At 42.4% G+C, this 23,929-nt stretch overlaps 1 protein-coding gene and 1 pseudogene across 1 annotated transcript in view; both read right to left on the reverse strand.

Moving 5' to 3' along the window:
* The window catches only part of LOC128826342 (butyrophilin-like protein 2), a 251,399-nt gene that overhangs the window by 51,568 nt on the left and 175,902 nt on the right, over positions 1 to 23,929 (reverse strand). The window lies entirely within an intron of this gene.
* On the reverse strand, positions 9,052 to 11,012 carry LOC128826343 (zinc-binding protein A33-like; annotated as a pseudogene).

The raw sequence follows: 23,929 nt of genomic DNA on the forward strand, positions 1-23,929 counted from the left end.
AAAAGCCTAGACTGACAGATATACATATGTGCATAGCACTTTTCCATCCACAGATCTGAAAGTGCTGTATAAAGGAGGTCAGTATCATTATTCCCATTTTGCAGATGGGCAAACTGAAGAATAAGGAAGGAACAAACTCTTCAACAGTCACCGAGCTCAGGAACAGAACTTTGCTCTTCTAAGTCACATTTCAGATCCCAATCTAGTGGCTATACTCTGCTGATTGCTAGATTTGGGGGAAGATTTATGGACTGTGTCATACTGTGGGTCAGTCTAGATGACCACATCAGTCCCTTCTGACCTTGGAATCTCTGAATAATGTCTGTTTGGCTATGTAGTGTCAGACTAGCCTCTGCACATCGGGAAGAACAGGGGAAAATAGTTCTCACTGTGCTGAGAATAGAAACGCTTAGCTCTCATTTTCTGAAATGAAAACTCCTATTCTGAACAATAAAACAAAATATATAGGCCCAGAGCTGTTAAGGGCAGACCATTTAGTCTGACCTCCTGTGTAACCCAGGCCTAAATCAAGCCCAATATCTTGTGCATCTCTTTTATACAGATGCCAAATCCTGAAATAAAAATGTTAAGTGATGGAGAATCTACCACAGCCCCTAGTTCCAGTGATTAGTCACCCTCACAGTTACAGATTCACATCTTATTTCTCGTTTGAATTTTCTACATTCAGCTTCCAGCTGCTGGATACTGTTCTGCCTTTGAATATTAAAAAGGCTTTTGCTATCACAAATCTCCCTGCATTGCTTAGATATTTATGGATCACGGTCAAGTAACTTCTTAACCCTATTTTCATAAAGTGTAATAGATTGAGGTCCTGACATCACTTATTGTATGGTGTGTTTTGCAGAACTCAAACCCATCATTTTGGTGCTAGTGATTTTCTCCGTTCCTATGTACTGATTAATTGCCTATTAAAATTTGTCTGACACAGAATTCTCATTACCTGTAGCCAGGTGGGGTATTTGTAGAAAAATCAATATCTGAATAGTTGTCACTGAAGGAAATAAGGAATCCATCACTGAGGAGGAGCTGGGAAAGTGACTTTCAAAATACCAGCAGGACATCAAGGGTTCAACTTCCCGGGTCAGATCATGTCAGTATCCTTTAGTCAGGAAATGCAAACCTTAAAATGACAGCAATGAGTTTAGATAATAGCTCCAAACATTAGCAAGAACATAAAGAGAATGTTGCAGAAAGAGCCCAGTGAATTTAAAGGGAATTTTACCTCCATGGGAACAGGATTGGGCCCAGTGTCTTGACACACACACTGAGCAAACATTCAATTGTGGCAGGCACTTAAAGGTCTCCCAGGGGAGTGAGCTCACCAAAAGGCTATAGAGTCAGTCTCTCGCTGGCTAACTGAATATTTAATTGTTTCATCCACAGTGGAACATCTTCAACAACGGAGCCCCATTATAGAATGCCCAGTAGCCCACTGGTGAGGGCAGTTACCGGGGTTCACATCTCTACTACAAATCAGATAAGGTGGGAACTTGAACTTCAGTGTCCCACAACCCCACTGAGTGCTCTTGTCACTTGTCTATTGGCCTTCTCCTCCGTGTTTTTTAGTGGAAAAGGGCTTCCTGGCTTGGGAACCTAGTTCCAGGTGAGAGTTGACAGCTCAGCATCCCAAGTGGATATAGGAGCCTCCCCCTGCCCTGGAGTTAAGGCACCAAACTACCTTTGACTGAGGGGCTTTGACCATCCCCTCTCCTCAGCACTTCCTCCTGCTAGCCTAGCCAGCTCCCCACTCAGCTTGCTGGCTTTTGTGGATCCCATTCCTACGTGCCGCTCTCTCCCCCTGCATTGTGTAAGGACCCTGGGCAGCTCACACAGGGCTGAGGATCCCACTGTTAAGTTGCAATAATTATGTATTTGCATAATTAAGGAACATATTCCTTCTTCCCTTCCAACATCAATTCCCCATGTCTAAAAGAATAAGCATTATTTGTGAGGCTTGATTCTCCCCTCATTGATGCCCATGTAAATCAGGAATAACTCCACTGAAGTCAATAGGGTAATACTGGCATAAAATAGACAAAAGCAGGAGAAGACTCAGACTGATCTTTCTCTCTGGTTTCCGTTTGTACTTTTCACAGTCAGGAGAGGATTCATCTTCCACATTTGTTGAAAGATTCCCCAGAGTTGAAGAGCTTTGTGTAAGCACAAAATCTCGTCTCTCTCACCAACAAAAGTTGGTCCAGTAAAAGATATTACCTCACCCACCTTGGCTCTCTAATATCTGGCAACCTACATGGCTACAATTCCATTGCACACAACAATTAAACAATACTCAATGAAGTTGTCTTAAAAATGCAGGACAGATTCTTGACATATTTATTGTGCCAACTGTCCAAGAATGGAGTGCTTCCACGATTTAGTATATGGTTTACATATAAAAATCCCAGATGGGTGAATAAAGCCATTCAATGATCAGTATTAAGCTCTTTCAAAACACTCCTTTGACTAGAAACAACCACCCTTCTTCACAATGCTTAGTCTCTCCAACTGAGAGAAAAGTTTTAAATTCCGTGCAAAGGAAACACAACACAGTTGAAACCAAAAATCACTGTTACCTACTGTCATAGTTCCTTCCCCACTCTGAACTTTAGGGTAGAGATGTGGGGACCTGCATGTGAACCCCTAAGCTCAATTAACAGCTTAGATCTGGTCTGGCTGCCACCACTCCCAAGTACTGATTCCCTTCCCTGGGTAGCCTTGAGAGACTTCTTCACCAATTCCCTGGTGAACACAGATCCAACCCCTTGGATCTTAAAACAAGGAGAAATTAACCATCCCCCTCCTTTCTCCCACCAACTCCTGGTGGATCCAGATCCAACCCCCTTGGATCTAAAAATCAAGGAAAAATCAATCAGGTTCTGTCAAGGCTCCTACCCCACTCTGAACTTTAGGGTACAGATGTGGGGGCCTGCATGAAAACTTCTAAGCTTAACTACCAGCTTAGATCTGGTCCACTGCCACCACTCCCAATGGGCTAATTCCCTTCCCTGGGTAGCCTTGAGAGACTCTTCACCAATTCACTGGTGAATACAGATCCAAACTCCTTGGATCTTAAAACAAGGAGAAATTAATCATCCCCGCTCCTCTCTCCCACCAACTGCTGGTGGATTAAGATCCAACCCCCTTGGATCTAAAAACAAGGAAAAATCAATCAGGTTCTTAAAAAGAAGGCTTTTAATTAAAGAAAAAGGTAAAAATCATCTCTGTAAAATCAGGATGAAAAATAACTTTACAGGGTAATCAAACTTAAAGAGCCCAGAGGACCCCCCTCTAGCCTTAGGTTCAAAGTTACAGCAAACAGAGGCAAACACCCTAGCAAAAGGTACATTTACAAGTTGAGAAAACAAAGATAAAACTAACACTCCTTGCCTGGCTGTACTTACAAGTTTGAAATATGAGAGACTTGTTCAGAAAGATTTGGAGAGCCTGGATTGATGTCTGGTCCCTCTTAGTCCCAAGAGCGAACTCTCCCCAAAAACAAAGAGCACAAACAAAAGCCTTCCCCCCCACCAAGATTTGAAAGTATCTTGTCCCCTTATTGGTCCTTTGGGTCAGGTGTCAGCTAGGTTATCTGAGCTTCTTAATCCTTTACAGGTAAAAGGATTTTGGAGTCTCTGGGCAGGAGGGATTTTATAGTATTGTACACAGGAGGGCTGTTACCCTTCCCTTTATAGTTATGACAGGTTCTTAAAAATAAGACTTTTAATTAAAGAAAAGAAAGGCAAAAGAAAACCCTCTGGGAGAGATTAGCATACCAGCTACTCTCACAGACAACAGATTCCAAACACAGAGGATGTTCCCCTGGGCAAAAACTTAGTACACAAATGAATACCCAATTTGATTATTCCCTAATTGCACAAGACAAGTTACAAAAGAAAATAAACATAAACCTATTTATTCCCTTCACTAATACTCACTACTTGATAAGAGGCTGAATTCTGGAGCTTTCCCACTTAAGTCAAAAGTGAAACTGACCCAGACAAAGGGAATTTCCCTCCTTCCTTTTGAACTATCTTGTCCTCCCATTGGTTCCTCTGGTCAGTTGTCAGCTAGGCTAGGTGAACTTCTTAACCCTTTACAGGTAAAAGAGGCATTAACCCTTAACTATCTGTTTATGATACCTACCAATGGCAGTAATTCTCCGTAATGCAGATTTAGACCAGGAAACAATCAATCAATTTTTCATTTCCAAATTAAGAAAGACAGATGGGATCGTTGCTGCAAATAAGATGAATTTATTTTCTGTTTTAACTTTAATTTGATCTTACTTAGACAACAGGATCCAGTGATACACCCATCACACCCTCTGTTTGACATGTGGCTCTGGGGAACCTCTGAGCCTTTTGGGATATCAGTTATAACAGGCTGGAGAATTTACTATCATATTCTCATATGCATATAGCTATCTATTAACCAGACACCAGCAAATTTGAAAATAATGTTCTCTGAAGAAGATACAGGTAGGCTTGATGTCATCTGAATTAGTGACATGCTAGGGTGGGTTAAAATTGGGATCTGCTTCTACACACAAACATAATTTCAAATATTAATTATAAATTCTAGTGATAATAACAACAGTATAATGCAGGCATCTTAACTGTTCTTTATTTAAGACTGTCATGGTGGTTCTTTATTTAATCCCTTGTTTGTTGGTTGGGTTGTTTGTTTGTTTTTGCCTTTCTCTGCAGGATGGATTATCTGCTGGAATCATTTGGACAACTCACCTCATCAATTCCCTGCCATTGTAGGGGTCTTAGGCATTGTTGGCCCCTCGATCTCACCTTGTCTCGCCAGAGACACACAATAGTTTAGTCTCTTGAGGACTGAAATGCTTTAGTCTAACCAAAGTTATTGGGCTGAACACAGGAGTAACTGGGTGAAATGTGATGGCCTCTGTCACAGGAGGTCAGGCTAGATGACCTAATGATTCCTTCTGGCATTAAGCTCTATGCAACTATCAAATTCACCAAAAAAGCAGGGATCCCCTGAATCTAGTGTATTGTGCCTAAAATTACAGCCCACAAACTGTGTGTAAAGCTGGATTTTCTGAGGATTTTCAAGTAGATATATTAATTCAATTAAGTGGAACTTAATTAAACATGAACCTTTGGAGATTTGGTGTATTTATTTTTAGATGATAATGTTTATGGAGCCTTTATAGGCAGAGAACCACAGACACCAAAGTGCCAAACTGTAAAATGTTGGCTAGGCTTCAGTTAAATGAACTACTTTTTAATGAAGTTACAAATGATTGCTATATCTCAACATTCTGATTATACCCAGCTAGATCAATAACATGGGTCATTCTGAAGCTACGTCATTATGTCAGAAGGAACTCAACCTTTGTTCATCTCAAGTTAATATAAATGCTGCAATTCTGTTGGTTGCATACTTGCAGCCAGAGAAGAGTGACTATGCTGGAGGGCATGCAGGAAAAAAATTTACATTCCTCATTGTGAAAAAAACTTTTGAATTTTTTGGTATCAGAGGGGTAGCCCTGTTAGTCTGGATCTGTAAAAGCAGCAAAGAGTCCTGTGGCACCTTGTAGACTAACAGACATATTGGAGCATGAGCTTTCGTGGGTGAATACCCACTTCATTGGATGAGCTTTCGTGGGTGAATGCATCTGACGAAGTGGGTATTCACCCACGAAAGCTCATACTCCAATATGTCTGTTAGTCTATAAGGTGCCACAGGGCTCTTTGCTGCTTGAATTTTTTGGTTGCAAATCAGGCAGAGCTATTCATCAGAGCAGGGAATTGAACAGAAGTCTCACAGCACATCTAGTAGGCTGAAGAAGCCTCTGTGTGACTTTCTCAAATTCTCTTGTTGGAACTGTTCCACTGTGTATAAATAATTAACTATTAAGTGGGGCCAGAAAAAGACTAAGTTTACTGCCTAGTGGTTAGGGCACTCACTTCGGAGGTTGGGAGACCTGGGTTCAAATCCCTACTCAAATTAATGTTTAATCATTTATACAAAGTGGAAGAGCTCCATTGGGAGAGACGGAGAAAAATGGACCTCAGAATACTCAATCGCCCGGTAGTTAGGACACTCACATCAGAGAGCTGAGTTCAAGTCCCAGATAGAGCAAGGACTTGAACCTGGTTCTTCCATATCAGGTGAATCTGGGACATTTGCTACAATGGGGTTGGTCTCTCTCTGGTTCTGAGCAGAAATTCCACCCTGGACTGTCAAAACTGCCACTCACATGGCAGTGGTGCTACCGGTGCTCGAATACTGTGCCCGGTTCTGGTTCTTGCAAATCAAGAAGGATGTTGATACTTTGGAGAGGGTTCAGAGAAGAGCCACAAGAATGATGAAATAGAAATCCTGCCCTATTGTGATACACTCAAGCTGCTCAATCTATTTAGATTAGCAAAGAGAAGGTTAAGGGGTGACTTGATTATAATCTATAATTACCTATACAAAGAACAATTTTTTAATAACAGGCTTTTCAGACTAGCAGAGGAAGGCATAACGTGATCCAATAGCTGGAAATTGAAGCTATACAAATTCAGACTAGAGAGAAGAGAGTAAATTTTTAACAGTAAAGATAATTATCCTTTGTAACAATTTACCAAGGGTCATGGTGGATCCTCCATCACTGACCATTTTAAAATCAAGGTTGACTGTTTTTCTAAAAGATCTGCTCTAGGAATTATTTTGGGGAAGTTCTATGGCCTGTGCTATACAAGAGGTCAGGCTGGCTCTCCAATGTGGAAATTCGGTGCCATTTCTCTTTGGTGCATTCCCTCCCCAGCCAGCCCCAAGTTCCTGGAGAATCAGGAGACACCTGATTAGGTTTTGGTGGAGATGTTTTTTTTTCTTTTCTTACATCTGGCAAAAAAGTGGTATTTGTCATTTGCTGAAAATTCTGATGCAAGCTGCCTAGGATAAACCATGGTGAGGGATCTAGTTGGAAATCTGTCCCATAACCTCCTCCCAAAACTACCCCATTATGGAAAATTGGACCCCATATGATTAAAGGTCTTGAGAACATGACCTATGAAGGAAGGCTGAAAGAATTGGGTTTGTTTAGTTTGGAAAAGAGAAGACTGAGAGGGGACATGATAGCAGTTTTCAGGTATATAAAAGGGTGTCATAAGGAGGAGGGAGAGAACTTGTTCACCTTAGCCTCTAAGGATAAAACCAGAAACAATGGGTTTAAACTGCAGCAAGGGAGGTCTAGATTGGACATTAGGAAAAAGTTCCTAACTGTCAGGGTGGTTAAACACTGGAACAAATTGCCTAGGGAGGTTGTGGAATCTCCGTCTCTGGAGATATTTAAGAGTAGGTTAGATAAATGTCTATTAGGGATGGTCTAGGCAATATTTGGTCCTGCCATGCGGGCAGGGGGCTGGACTCGATGACCTCTCGAGGTCCCTTCCAGTCCTATAATCTATGAATCTATGAATCTATGAATCATAATTTGCCCTTTTACTAGAAACTGCACTACTCAATCTGACACTTTGAAGAGAATTTTCCCAAGAACAAGCCTCTGTTAGGGAATTCCTCTGCATAATTGCTTCCTCAAGGATCTGTGCCACATAAAGTTAGCAGTGCATCCTATAATATTTTCATATGGAGTTGCACCCCACATCTGTCCATTAGGGGAATTATAACCCAAAATCTGAAGAGTTTGTTTGGATACACAGAAGGCATGTAGGAGTTTACTATAATTGAAAGGCCAGTATAAAGGAGTCTACAAGTATGTACTTTAAAACTAGAATTTTTTTTAATAATCCGTCTGGAATTATTTCAAGTGGTATTAACTAGTGAAATAGTGTTTCCTAATATCCAACCTAGACCTCCCGCACTGCAACTTTAGACCATTGCTCCTTGTTCTGTCATCTGTCACCACGGAGAACAGCCTATCTCCATCCTCTGTGGAACCCCCCTTCAGGTAGTTGAAGGTGGCTATCAAATCTCCCATCACTCTTCTCTTCTGCAGACTAAATAACACCAGTTCCCTCAGCCTCTCCTCATAAATCATGTGCCCCATTCCCCTAATCATTTTTGTTGCCCTCTGCTGGACTGTCTCCAATTTGTCCACATCCTTTCTGTAGTGGGGGGGACCAAAACTGGATGCAGTACTCCTGGTGTGGCCTCACCAGTGCCGAACAGAGGGGAATAATCACTTCCCTTGATCTGTTGGCAATGCTCCTACCAATACAGCCCAATATGCCATTAGCCTTCTTGGCAATGAGGGCACATTGCTCATCTCCAGCTTCTCATCTACTGTAATTCCCAGGTCCTTTTCCGCAGAACTGTCGCTTAGCCAGTAGAACCAAAGCGAGTAAATGTTTCCCATCAGAGAATTACACACAAGTGCAGATTTTACAGAGGTATTGAGCAATGTCATAAAACGTATATCAAAATGGTAACAGAAAAGAATCATTCCTTGAAGTCTAGCCAGATTCATGTTAAAGAGAAAGCAGACAGCAGAGAACACCCTGTAACATCCATGATCTTAAAGCTTCAATTCAATATAATGAAAAACCAAATGCTCACTGTACATTATCAGTTTAGCTGCCATACACTAGAGCTAAGACACAAGACACATATTGTTGGGAGACAGGGGTTTTATTAGAAATTCACTTGTCTTCATGAGCACATGACCATTCCTGTTTAACTATTAAGAATTAGCAACTAAAATAATTTCTACTTTCTCTTTCTTTTGGGGTAGAGTTATGTTCATGGCATACACACAGAGAAGTTAGATGAAAAACATATTTTTTTTTCTGGAAGGTTACAACTCAACACTAATTTATTGCTTAGCTCAGAGCCCAAACAATAGTAACCAAAACAGAGAGAGAGAGAGAAACAAGGCAGGCTGCTCCCTAAGGCACAGAGGCACAACTCACCCAGCTTTCTACCAGAAGGCTCTTCTGTAGACAGCCCGAATCAGCATGGTCACATAACTTCCTTTAGCAACCGCTACCCTCTGAAGTGAGTTTTATTTCTCAAAAAAAAAAATATATATATATATAGAGAGAGATCTAATATTTCCTTTCTCAGAGGTTTCAAAGGGTTAGGGACTCTGATGGGGTGGTTTGCCAGCAGATTCTGATCTCTTGTGCTGTTGCTGGGACTGAAAAATGGGAAATATAAGAATTTCTTAGTAAACTCTACATAGATCGTTACAATGGGGAACATGCCCCTGCATCATAAAATGAGATTCTTCCCTCTTTCCAGTCCAGAAACACACCAATCGCTGCACATGGTGAAAACTTTGTTTAAATCTTAGTGTTTTCTATGTTTGAAAAAAAAGTCTTGCCCTGGGATCTCTTCAGAGACCAATATCCCTCCTCAGGGAGTTTTTCTGGCCTCTCTCTTTTCACTTTCTCCCTCACAGTGTGACTCAGCACCCCCAGGTCCCAGTCCAGTTTGTCCCCTCCCCATCAACCTCCCAGTATTCTCTCCCAGCCATAGGTGCCGACTTTCATTTTTCCCCAGGGGTACTTCACCCCTGCTCCGCCCTGAGGCCTCACCCTTGTTCTACCCCTCCCCCAAAGCCCTGCCATCACTCTGTCTCTTCCCACCCCCATTCCACCCCCTCCTCAAAGCCCCCCCCCGCGCTGTTTACTACTCTCTGCTCTCTTCCACGCCCTGCCGCAAGCTGCCAAACAGCTGTTTGGTGCCACCCTTGTTCAGCTGTTTGGTGGCATCATCAAAGAGCTGATCAGCCGCACCTCAAAACAGCTGTGGCTAGTGGGTGCTGAGCACCTGCTATTTTTTTCCATTGGTGCTTGAGCCCCAGAGCACCCACGGAGTCGGCACCTATACTGCCAGCAACAAGCCCCTACCTCCCCACCACCTGCTCAGGAGATGCAGGTTCATACCTGACTCTTTTCCCATCCTCAGACACTTTGAGTTCTGTGTGTTTGCAACCCAGATCCAGAGTGATGGGAACTTGGAAGAGAAACTGGAATAGTCCCGTGGTTAGTAAGGAGTTAATCGGTGCCACTCAGTGTAAGGAGAAGAGACAGGGAATAAACCAGGAGATAACTGAATTTTGAAATGATAAATTCATGTAAACATTAACACAAGCAGTAGCACTATGACCGTACACACTCTGGAGGCAAAGTCCAGTCCTGGGGCATGGGATGTTCTTCCCGATCTTACACTCCAGTACCGGAATGAGGCAGCAGGGGCTCTGGCTAAGGTCCCTGCTGCTGTGTCTTTGCTCTGAGGGAGGGACAGCTACTGCCTTGGGGTCAGGAGGAAGCAATTTCTGGAAGTGAGATACAAGCTGCTCCTTTGTGAGCAGTGATAAGGAGTAATGTGGAACATATGGGCTGCGCTACACTCAGAACTGTCCTGTCTTGCTGTAGCTGGTGGCTCCTGGACGTGCTACTCAGCTGCTTCCACCTCAGAGATCCTCTGGTGAAGAGAAGCAGTATTCTTCTTAAGTGTTGCTATGGAAAAGTCATTTTGAAAACTACTATGGGTCCGATCCTGAGAGCTGCTGAGCTCTCTGGCCCTGCAGCGCTCTGAAGAACATGAATAGCTGAACTGACAGCAACTGTTTCATTGGATTGGGTCAGTGTGTTCAGCATCTTGCCAGTACCAAACCCTATGTTCTGTATAACACAAACACACACAAATGTACTGAAGGGAAAATCACACAGTGATCTGCCCCATCCTAAGGCCATCACAACTGCCCAGAGGTATGTGAGATTCTTGGGTAATGTTACATATCACAAGTTCTTTAAAAACTGGGCTCAGTGGGTGAGTTAAAGCTGGAGTGGAAGCTCTATTCCAGAATTGCTTTATGTCTCTTTAAAGAAGAGGTTTACCTCAGGCCTGATCTTTTGGAGTCATGGTCCATGCCAGAGCTCCCACCATGACGGGGAGTGGCAACAACCCAGTCACTTACGATGGTACGGCTTGGTCCCCTGCTGTGCCTGGAGAGCTCTGGAGAACCTCCTCTCAGGACCTATCTGTCCTGCTGCCAACTTAAACTCCATATCACTAATACTGACCTCCTCATTGTTCCTCCTGAGTCTGTCATTCTCCTTCCTTTCTCCATTCCTGGTATTAACACTGGTGCCCTGACTCACAATCTTGGTGTTATGTTCATCTCTTTCTGTTGACAAAGCTTGTCTGTTCTTTCACCACAACAAGTCAGAAATTCACCTGTCCATTCCTATCCCTATGACTAAAATGCTTCTCCAGTCCTTGGTCATCTCATGCTTCCACATTTCCCACAACCTCCTCCTCTCTCACCTCCCCAGCTTGCACCTCAAATCCCAACTTTCATTTTAATTAGAGCCGCTAAAGGCATTTTCCTTGTCATGGATCCACAGGATCGGTGCCATCACCTTGGTTCTAAACAGTATCTTGAAGGGACCTTTTCTGCATGACAGAGCTCTTAGGGGTCCCACTCTTCACTTCAGGGTAGGCCACACAGCCTCAATGCCTCCCAAACTGAGCCTCTGGCTTCCAGTGCTCCTGCTTCACACCATGAGCTGTGCCCAACATGCCCGACTATGATAGATTCCTGGTAGAGATTTGCACACTCTTCATGCACCCATGCAACTTAGCAAGTATTTTCAGTGACACCCAAGCTGCCTTTTCAAAACAGTTCAGGATTTATTAGTCAGCTGCAACACAGCATTGGAAGTCCTTAGGTTAGCACACAGAAATAATAATTAAAGCATCGTCCATTCTGGTCAAGCCACAGTTCACCAGCCAACCTGTAAGGAACTCCATTTTCAGTTCCCATCTCTCTCTCTCTCTCTCTCTGTGTTTTCCATAGTAAGTCCCAGTAGAGAGTCCCCAGACACCAACTCTTTGTCCTTTCCTGGTCATGGCTCAGTCCTTTTTTCTCCAAGCAGGGCCACAGTGAGTTCACAGCTCCCCCTGCCCCCAGCTGGAGTTGCTGTTGAGTGCCAACTGATGAGTCATTGTAGCTTGCATTGTTTCTCTGGACCCCTGCTGATCTGGGTCAGGTTCAACCAGTTTCTTAACAACTCTATTCATTCCACTCAGACACAGTTATTTCATCTGCCAGAAAACAAACATACTCCTTGTGACAGTCTACCCCATAAGGCTTTATGGGGGGGGGGTGCTTATAAATGTATGTATGATATAGCTGGAAGAGGGTTTTGCTACAGATGCCATGTAACATATCTATGTAAAGGTTATGATCTACTGGTTATGTTCATCCTAGTTGCATGCAGGCACCATTTATGTGTTCAAGGTTATGACCATTGGCTGTATAATTGCTTGATTTCTAAGTAGCCTTAGTTAGAACATTTGGTCACTTCTTGGGAAAGGAATATGCAAATTAAGTGCTCAATCAGGAAGCACTTAACAGACAAAAGAGCTTTGAAGACTCCAGTCCACATAAGAAGTCTACCTGAGGACGTTCAAGGTAGCATGTGGGTAATGGTTGCTACCTGCAAGTCCTGAGTCATGCATGGGCATGTGACTTGCCCGTGTGATTCCAAATCTCCATTTTGTGACTGGATTCTACACAGGGTGAGGAGGGCTTCTCCACCCATAAGAGAAAGTCTATTTAAACCCCTGGGAGACCCCTCCATTTTGTCTTCAGCTGGCTAAAGAACGAGCCTCTTCACCCCCCCACCAGGATATTTGAAGGAAACTAGAACAAAGGACAGTAACTACAGGGGGTGTGAGTGATTGCTTGACCCAGGCTAAAAGGAGATTAGTCTGTAAAAGGGAGCATTCTGGAACTGGTGAGGAACTTATCTGTATTTAGTTTGATTAGACATAGATTTGCGCATTTTATTTTATTTTGCTTGGTGACTTACTTTGTTCTGTCTGTTACTACTTGGAACCACTTAAATCCTACTTTCTCTATTTAATAAAATCACTTTTTACTTACTAATTAACTCAGAGTATGTATTAATACCTGGGGGAGCAAACAACTGTGCATATCTCTCTATCAGTGTTATAGAGGGCGAACAATTTATGAGTTTACCCTGCATAAGCTTTATACAGGGTAAAAACGGATTTATTTGGGTTTAGACCCCATTGGAAGTTGGGCATCTGAGTGTTAAAGACAAGCACACTTCTGTGAGCTGTTTTCAGGTAAACCTGCAGCTTTGGAGCAGGTAATTCCGACCCTGGGTTTGTGTTGGAGCAGATGGGAGTATCTGGCTCAGCAAGACAGGGTGCTGGAGTCCTGAGCTGGCAGGGAAGGCAGGGGTAGAAGTAGTCTTGACACATCAGGTGGCATCCCCCCCCCGCACTGGGTAGCAATTCAAAATATGTGGGAAACTGAGGCACAAGTAGTATTCAGAAATATATTTTTAAAATGCCCACATTGTCCATTCCTCAACTGCCCTGAGTCATATGGCCCTACCTCTCAGTCACCTTCTTTAATCCTTCCATTGTCTTCCTCTCACCCTGCACAACAGGATCATGCTTTTCATCCACATCTTCATGGCTCTGCACAGTTCCACTACATCCTGCCTTCATGTCCCACTATTCCCCCCCCCTTACTCCACGGTGACTCCCACCCCAACACTCCCTGTTTATCCTTCTCCCTCTCTTCTCTTTATGGCTTCTTTCATGCTTCCCCATATTCCTGAAGCTCCCTCTTCTCTTCAGGAGGAATGAAGACAAGATGTGATTTCTTGCAAATTTCTTCTTATGTAAAACTCCTTCAGCAAAATGCTGGTGTGTGCCAATCTGCAAAAAAAAGAAAACATATGTTCACACAAACTGTTATATTATCTGACATAATCACCAGCAAGCACAGGGGCTGAATTTTGTTTTTCCCTATGGTTGCTCCACCCCTGCTCTGCTCCAAGGCTCCACCCTCACTCTGCCTCTTCCACCCCTGCCCTGTCCACTCCCCTGAGCCCACCCTGCCCACGCGCGGCTCACTCCTCTTGGTCCCTCCCTCCCCTGAGCTCCTCCCGCCAGCCACTGGCTGATTCAGGGCCAGGCCTGGGGGCCACTGAACCGCTGATCCGCAGCCAACCCCAGAGCCTGCCAAACAGCTGATCCACTACCAGCCCCGCGGCCCACCAAACAGCTGATCTGTGACCAGCCCTGGGGCCCACCAAACAGCTGATTGGTGGCCAGCCATGGGGCCCATGAAAACAATGGGGCTGGTGGGTGCTGAGCACCCCCAATTTATTTTCCGTGGGGGCTTGGGTAATGGAGCAACCCTGGAGTTGGAGCCTAAGCCAGCAAGGACTCATCCACAGTAGACTGTCGCTGAATATTGTTTTCTCTATCTATCTAGGCCCAAGACAAGGAAATCACTTAGACACAGGCAGATGAAATTCAATGTTGAGAAGTGAAAAATATTGAACATTAAAAAACATAATAACAACTATACATACATAATGATGGGGTCTAAATTAGCTGTTACCACTCAAGAAAGAGATCTTGGAGTCATTGTGGAATGTTCTCTGAAACCAGCAATTCAATGTGCAGTGACAGTCAAAATAATTGAACAGAATGGAACCATTAGGAAAGGAACAGATAGTAAGATAGAAAATATTATAAGGCCACTATTTAAATCCATGGTATGCGCACACCTTAAATATTGTGTGCAGTTCTGGTCATCCCATCTCAAAAAAGGTACATTAGGAAGGGAAAAAGTCAGAGAAGGGCAACAAACATTAATGGGGGATGGAACAGTTTCCATAAGAGGAAAGATTTAAAGGACTGGGACTTTTCAGCTTGGAAAAGAGGTGTCTAAGGGGGGATATGATAGAGGTCTATAAAATCATTAATGGTGTGCCGATAGTGAATAAGGAAGTGTTATTTACCCCTTCACATAACACATGAACCAGGGGTCACCCAATGAAATTAATAGGCAGAAGGTTTAAACGGAACAAAAGGAAGTACTTCTTCCATACAACACACAGTCATCCTGTGGAACTCATTGCCAAGGGATGTTGTGAAGGCTAAAAGTGTAACAGGGCTCAAAAAAGAAGAGAGGATAGGTCCATCAGTGGCTATTAGCCAAGATGATCGGGGATAGAACCCCATGCTCTGGGTGTCCCAAAGCCTCTGACTGACAGAAACTGTGACTGGATGTCACGGGATGGATCACTTGATAATTGACCTGTTCTGTTCATTCTCTCTGAAGCATCTGGCATTGGCCACTGTCAGAAGACAGGATATTGAGATAGTTGGACCATTCCTCTGACCCAGTATGGCCATTTTTATGTTTTTTTATAATTTTGGAGTGAGTATTGCCATTTACTTCAATGGGCCTATTCACATGCTTAGAGTTATGCGTGTGCTTAAATATTTTGCTGGACTGGGGTCTTCAACTGTAAACTGTTCTCAATAGGAACCACGTCTTCCTAAGTGTTTGATAACATTGATTCCATAGTTAATGCTTAAGGAATAAGTATTGTTACACAAAACAGGTAAATAGAATAGAATTGAAGGTACAGATGGATTGAAAGATATAAAATATATTCATATCCACACTTATTTCTAAATACATCCAGTTACTGCACAAGGAATGATTTTCATTTCACATATTAATCTTCCCCAAAAAAATATCTCTAAAATTTATAGAAAATAGATTGACTGAATCCACTTCAGTTTACCAGCATAGCTCCGAGCTCTTCTGCAATCTCCAAAGGGAAAGAATCCTTCCAGGATGATATTTTCTTTCAGAAGATTAATATTTGAATTGAAACTGATTCCCCATGCATTAACTAAGAGCTCAGTGCTGTGCAAATGCTTAGGAAGATGTGGTCCCTGTGAAGAACAGTATACAATTAAAGAGTCCAGGAAAGTACATAAGCACATGCACAAGTCTGAGGATGTTAACAGGTCCATTGATGTAAAAGGGAGAACATGCTTAAATCGCTGCCTGTGTTTAAGTGCTTTTCTGGATTGGGGACAAAATAATAATAAGAGAAAAATATTCTTTGACTACACGCTGAAGAACAAGAGGAAGTGCTAGCAATATGGGGGGGTATGGAGGCAGGCATAAAGATGAGATGGGCAGAAAGATAAACCAAGAGTGGTAGGGTCAGTGTCATGGGAGATCAAGGGGAGAAACAGTGAGAGGTGAAGGCGGACATGTAGTTGCACTGTGCAGAGCCTTGATGAAAAACTTAATTCTGATGTGCAGAGTAAGAAGATGTCAATGGAGGGATACAAGAAAGTGACTGACAAGTGAGGCAGTAAGACCCAAGGCAGGAGAGGAGCCTGATTTCACCTCTTGTGGTTTAAAAGAAATGAGAGATGTGAGGTGTAAGTTGGTGAGGTCGGAGAGGAGGAGGTTGTGGGAGATGCTGAAGCATGAGCTGATGAAAGTTTGGAGAAGCTTTTTACTGATAGGGTTAGGCAGGGAGTGGTGGACTTTTGAGATGTTGTGGAGAAAGAACAAAAATGTTTGTCAACAGAGCGAGGAGATGAAGTCACGTCTCAGGATCAGACCCAGGGTAATTTCCATAGCAACACTTCGGAAAAATCCTGCTTCTCTTCCCCAGATGTGTAGACAGACTGTCCAGACTGACTTAAAATATCCTCTGTCACTGCTGGCAGAGATATACCCTTGGTCCTAGACATACTCCTCGGTCAATGAAATCTATTCTGATATCCAAGTTTGTATGTGAGCTGTTTCTGAAAGCCTGGGAATGCTGCATTTTCCAACAAGGGCCACACAGGTTGATTGTGTAAAACATTTTTTACTGACTATTCTTCAGAAAAATGGGTTTTTGACTAAACAATATTTTTTCTTTTTTTTTCTTTTACTTTCTGTGGAAAATTTACAGTATTCATACAAACTTTTCCCTGAAATTTTTCAACAAAATTCATTGGAAATTAGAAATATTTTCTAACCAGCTCTATAACAAGGCCTGCCCTCAGTTCTACATAAACACACAGTGAACTATCCAAAAATTCAAATATAGTGAAAATCATTGTATTGTGCTCATGTATTAAATCAGTGAATTTACACTGGATTTACACCAGTGTTATGGAGAGCAGAATTTGGCCCATGCAATATGAATAATTTGTTTTGAAACCAAATGATTTGAAACCAAATTAGAAATATACCTGTAAAGTATAATGTTTATTTAATAAATGCCATAGCACGTACCAAATATGTTCTGCCTGAGATTCTACACTGATATTTAAATACGATTTATTTTGGAAAAAACTGGTGCTGAGCACCCTAGGTGAAAATGCAAAAACTCTTATAGTTAATCATTAGCCTTGTGCATGTGTAAGTGCACCTCCAGAAGAACTATCTGGTTAACAGGCTCAATCAAGTTGTTATGTGAGTTTATAGTTGCAAGATTAAATACAGCAAATTGAAGACAGAGCGTTTCCATGTGAAATGTTCCTGGACTTTTATAGAGACCTTAAGATCTTTGTTTTTAAATTTCCTAGGTTATTATTTTAGAAGCTATTTTCATTCCTATTTTACAAGGACTGGATGCAGGTTTAACCTTGGAGTAAACTACTATAACCCATTTCATAACTGGGAACCCAGGAATTATTCTGGGAAAGTTCTAAGGCCTGTGTTGTTCAAGAAGTTAAACTGCATAATCAAAAAGGTCCCTTTTGGCCTTGGACTGTATGAATCTATGAACTCCCTAAACAAAAGCCAATCATTACCCCAGTAATCTGCATTCGTTTTTATTTTTGATTTGCTATTTTTTTTAGATTCAGAAACAAGGATAAATTAATCAGGTAAATAAAATGCTCAGGGTAGACAGACACAGCTCTGCCATGAATGAGATAAAAGCTGCTTTCTAAAAAATGAACGGCAACATATTTTTTTTCTTTTTTCTTGAGGTGCTAAATTGCTAAATGAGGGCCTCATCCTCCCTGATTGAATTAACCTCGTTATCTTTAGCCTGATTCCTGCTTGCATATTTATACCTGCCTTTGGAAACTTCCACTACATGCATCCGACGAAGTGGGTATTCACCCACGAAAGCTCATGCTCCAATACGTCTGTTAGTCTATAAGGTGCCACCTGACTCTTTGCTGCTTTTGTAGATCCAGACTAACACGGCTACCCCTCTGATACATAATACTGAGATTATCATAATTGGTGCTATTTTTAAAAGAGGTTATATGTGTGTTAACTCTACTGAAGTCGTTGGAACTACACATGGGATGAATTTGGCTCATTTAGTTTTTGCATCAGTGCTCAGAGAGATACAACAATCATACAAGTGAACACATTCAACCCTATACTTCCCTATCACCCAATAATTGTGAGACAGGCCTCAACTGTGAGGCATGGGGGGATAGCTCAGTGGTTTGAGCCTGGGCCTGCTAAGCCTAGGGTTGTGAGTTCCCTCCTTGAGGGAGCCATTTAGGGTTTTGGGGTAAAAATCTGTCTGAGGATTGATCCTGCTTTGAGCAGCACATTAGACTAGATGACCTCCTGAGGTCCCTTCCGACACTGATATTCTATGATTCTAATAACAGTATATAAGAGAGCTGGCTAATAGAGTCACAATAGGTAATATATCTGATAAGTCTGGGTAGTTTTATTTGTGACTGTGACTTTGTCATTTATCACTCACTTTCCTAAATGGACAAATAATATTCAGCAAATAATTTATTCATCAATAGCTTTTTGATCAGCTCTAGAACACAATATGCATGATCACGTTTTCATTCTTTTGTACATTGATGATGTTTAAGATACAAACTCAAAACTTCTTTATGGTGCCTGTGTTTATGATACAAGTAGAGTCACTTACATAAAGTGCTTGAGACTACAACTACAATAAACAGACTCCAGCACTCACTTTTGGCTGGATGCAATTTAAAGGGCTGAGTGAAGCAGGGGATTTCAATGCAGACAATTGACTATAAATTGGCTAATGCACATCTGGTAGATGTGCAGGTGAATGAGCCCTGATGGTGTGGCTGATGTGATTAGGTCTTATGATAATGTCACGTGAATAGATATGTGGACAGAGTTGGCATCAGGCTTTGTTGCAAGGATAGGTTCCTGGGTTAGTGTTTTTGTTCTGTGGTGTGTGTGGTAGCTGGTGAGTATTTGCTTCAGGTTTGGGGGCTGTTTGTAAGCGAGGACAGATCTGACTCCCAAGATCTGTGAGAGTGAGGGATCATCTTTCAGGATAGGTTCTAGATCTTTGTTGAGGGTCTCTGGGGTGGAAGCAGCTGAGGAGCATGTCCAGGAGCCACCAGCTACAGCAAGACAGGACAGTTCTGGGCGAAGTGCAGCCCATCTGTTCCATATTGCTGCTTATTGCTGCTCACAAAGGAGCAGCTTGTATCTCACGTCCAGAAATTGCTTCCTCCTGACCCCAAGGCAGCAGCTGTTCCTCCCTTAGAGCAAAGACACAGCAGCAGGGACCTTAGCCAGAGCCCCTGCTGCCTCATTCTGGTACTGGAGTGTAAGATGGGGAAGAACATCCCATGCCCCAGGACTGGACTTTGCCTCCAGAGTGTGTAAATTACTGTCATAACGCTACCGCTTATGTTAATGTTTACATGAATTTATCATTTCAAAATTCAGTTATCTCCTGGTTTATTCCCTGTCTCTTCTCCTTACACTGAGTGGCACCGATTAACTCCTTACTAACCAAGGGACTATTCCAGTTTCTCTTCCAAGTTCCCATCACTCTGGATCCAGGTTGCAAACACCCAGAACTCAAAGTGTCTGAGGATGGGAAAAGAGTCTGGCATGAACCTGCATCTCTTGAGCAGGTGGTGGGGAGAGAGGAGCTTGTTGCTGGCAGTATAGGTGCCGATTCCATGGGTGCTCTGGGGCTCAAGCACCAATGGAAAAAAATAGCGGGTGCTCAGCACCCACTAGCCACAGCTGTTTTGAGGTGCGGCTGATCAGCTCTTTGGCGATGCCCCCAATCAGCTAATCAGGGGCGCCACCAAACAGCTGAGCAAGGGTGGCACCAAACAGCTGTTTGGCAGCATGCGGCAGGGCATGGAAGAGGGCGGAGAGTAGTGAACAGCGGGCGGGGGCTTCGGGGAGAGGGTGGAATGGGGGCAGGAATTGACAGAGTGATGGCAGGGCTTTGGGGGAGGGGTAGAACAAGGGTGAGACCTCAGGGCGGAGCAGGGGTGAAGTACCCCTGGGGAAAAATGAAAGTCGGCACCTATGGCTGGGAGAGAATACTGGGAGGTTGATGGGGAGGGGACAAACTGGACTGGGACCTGGGGGTGCTGAGTCACACTGTGAGGGAGAAAGTGAAAAGAGAGAGGCCAGAAAAACTCCCTGAGGAGGGATATTGGTCTCTGAAGAGATCCCAGGGCAAGATTTTTTTTCAAACATAGAAAACACTAAGATGTAAATGAAGTTTTCACCATGTGCAGCGTGTTTCTGGACTGGGAAGAGGGAAGAATCTCATTTTATGATGCAGGGGCATGTTCCCCATTGTAACGATCTATGTAGAGTTTACTGAGAAATTCTTATATTTCCCATTTTTCAGTCCCAGCAACAGCACTAGAGATCAGAATCTGCTGGCAATCCAGCCCATCAGAGTCCCTAACCCTCTGAGAAAGGAAATATTAGATCTATTTTTTTTTTTTTTTTTTTTTTTTTTTTTGGAGAAATAAAACTCACTTCAGAGGGTAGCGGTTGCTAAAGGAAGTTATGTGACCATGCTGATTCAGGCTGTCTACAGAAGAGCCTTCTGGTAGAAAGCTGGGTGAGTTGTGCATCTATGCCTTAGGGAGCAGCCTGCCTTCTCTCTCTCTCTCTCTCTCTCTCTTTCTCTCTCTCTCTCTCTCTCTGTTTTGGTTACTATTGTTTGGGCTCTGAGCTAAGCAATAAAGTAGTGTTGAGTTGTAACCTTCCAGAAAAAAAAAATATGTTTTTCATCTAACTTCTCTGTGTGTATGCCATGAAAATAACACTGCCTAAAAAGAAAGAGAAAGTAGAAATTGTTTTAGTTGCTAATTCTTAAGAGTTAAACAGGAATGGTCATGTGCTCATGAAGACAAGTGAGTTTCTAATAAAACCCCTGTCTACCAACAATATGTGTCTTCTGTCTTAGCTCCAGTGTGTGGCAGCTAAACTGATAATGTCCAGTGAGCGTTTGGTTTTTCCTTATATTGAATTGAAGCTTTAAGATCATGGATGTTACAGGGTGTTCTCTGCTATCTGCTTTCTCTTTAACATTTATCTGGCTAGACTTCAAGGAATGATTCTTTTCTGTTACCATTCTGATATACTTTTTATGACATTGCTCAATACCTCTGTAAAATCTGCACTTGTGTGTAATTCTCTGATGGGAAACATTTACTCGCTTTGGTTCTACTGGCTAAGCGGCAGTTCTGCAGAAAAGGACCTGGGAATTACGGTGAACGAGAAGCTGGATATGAGTCAGCAATGCGCCCTCATTGCCAAGAAGGCTAACGACATATTGGGCTATATTAGTAGGAGCATTGCCAACAGATCGAGGGAAGTGATTATTCCCCACATTCGACGCTGGTGAGGCCACACCTGGAGTACTGCATCCAGTTTTGGACCCCCCCTACAGAAGGGATGTGGAAATAAAAATCCGAGAAAGTCACACAGAGGCCTCTGCAGCCTGCTAGATAAGGTGTGACACTTCTGTTCCGTCCCCTGCTTTGTTGAATATCTTTTCCTGATTTTCAACCAAAAAATTCAAAAGGCTTTTTTTTCACAATGAGGAATGTAATTTTTTTTTTCCCCTGCATGCCCTCCATCACAGTCACTCTTCACTGGCTGCAAGTATGCAACAACAGACTTACAGCATGACCTGTGCTATTGATGTAGCTGGGTATAATCAGATTGTTGAGATATAGCAATTGTTAGTAACTTCATTACAAATTACTGTAATCAACTGAATCCTAGCCAAAATTTTACAGTTTGGAACTTTGGGGACTGTGGCTCTCTGCCTAGAAAGGCTCCATAAACATTATCATCTACAAATAAATACACCAAATCTCCAATGGTTCATGTTTAATTAAGTTCCACTTAATTGAATTTATATATCTTCTTGAAAAGCCTCAAAAAATCCAGTCTTTACACACAGTTTGTGGGCTGTAATTTTAAGCACAATACACTAGATACAGGGGACCCCTGCTTTTTTGGTAGATTTCATAGTTTCATTGAACTTAACGCCAGAAGGAATCATTAGATCATCTAGCCTGGCCTCATGTGACAGAGGCCATCACATTGCAGCCAGTTACTCCTGTTCTCAGCCCACCAACTTCGGTTAAAGCATTTCAGTCCTCAGGAGACTAAATTATTGTGTGTCTCCGGTGAGACAAGGAGAGATTGAGGGGCGAACAGTGCCTAAACCCCCTACAATGGCAGGGAATTGATGAGGTGAGTTGCCCAAATGATGTCAGCAGTCAACCCATCCTGCAGAGAAAGGCAAAAACAAAGAAACAAACAAGGCATTAAATAAAGAACCACCATGACAGTCTTAAATAAAGAACAGTTAAGATGCCTGCATTATACTGTTGTTATTATCACTAGAATTTATCATCAATATTTGGAATTATGTTTGTGTGTAGAAGCAGATCCCAATTTTAACACACCCTAGCATGTCACTGATGCAGATGACATCAAGTCTATCTGGATCTCCTTCAGAAAAAAATGTTTTCAAATGTGCCGATATCTGGTTAATAGATAGCTGTATGCATATGAGAATATGATAGTAAATTCGCCAGCCTGCTATAACTGATATCCCAAAAGGCTCAAAGGTTCCCCAGAGTCACATGTTGTACAGAGGGTGTGATGGGTGTATCACTGGAACCTGTTGTCTAGGCAAGAAAATGAAAAATGGATCTTTCCTGGTCTAAATCTGCATTATGGAGAATTACAGCCATTGGTAGGTAATAGTGATTTTGCTTTCAAGTGTGTTGTGTCTCCATTGCACGGAATTTAAGACTTTTCTCTCAGCTGGAGAGACTAAGCATTGTGAAGAAGAGTGGTTGTTTCTCATCAAAGGAGTGTTTTGAAATAACTTAATACTGATAATTGAATGGCTTTATTCACCCATCTGGGATTTTTATATTTAACCAATATACTAAATCATGCAATCACTCCATGCTTGGAGGGTTGGCACAATAAATGTGTCCAGAATCTGTCCTGTATTTTTAAGACAATTTCATTGTCTATTGTTTAATTGTTGTAGGCAATGGAATTGTAGCCATGTAGGTTGCCGGATATTAGAGAGACAAGGTGGGTGAGGTAATATCTTTTACTGGACCATCTTCAGTTGGTGAGAGAGATGAGCTTTTGAGCTTACACAGAGCTGTTCATTGGCTGTGGGAAAACGTTCAACAACTGTGGAAGATGAATCCTCTCCTGGTTGTGAAAAGTACGAACAGAAATCAGAGAGAAAGATTAGTCTGAGTCTTCTCCTGTTTTTGTCTATTTTATTTCGGTATTACCCTACTGTCTTCAGTGGAGTTATTCCTGATTTACATGGGTGTCAGTGAGGGGAGAATCAAGCCTCATAAATAATGCTTATTCTTTTTAGAAATGGGAAATTGATGTTGGAAGGGATGAAGGAAAATGTTCCTTAATTATGCAAATACATAATCATTGCAACTTGAAAACATTTTTGCTTGAATCAGACTCTGAAAAAAGCAACCGTTAGGTGTAACTTTATTGTCCTGATGAGCAGAAAGCATGTGGGAATCAACAGCACCAGGAGCTGGTGTTGAAACGGAGTTACAAGTGCACCCAATATAGGCTTAATCAATTTTGCCTTTATTGATAATTTTCCAGACAGGATTATTGTCACTTGTAGTTGCTGAACATATATTTATGGCAGACAATAAACAGACAAGTGGTAGGGCCCCATATTACCAAGCTCTTATGGTACTGGGAAACTTGCCTGCACTTCATAATGGTCTTCTCAGTCTCTGGCCTGGTTCCTTCAGTTTTCCATCTGGTATTTCTTGGACTTCAGCCATTGTTAACTTGGTTTCTTATACC

The sequence above is a fragment of the Malaclemys terrapin genome, chromosome 20 (assembly GCF_027887155.1).
Source record: "Malaclemys terrapin pileata isolate rMalTer1 chromosome 20, rMalTer1.hap1, whole genome shotgun sequence".
Classification (NCBI taxonomy): Eukaryota; Metazoa; Chordata; order Testudines; family Emydidae; genus Malaclemys; species Malaclemys terrapin.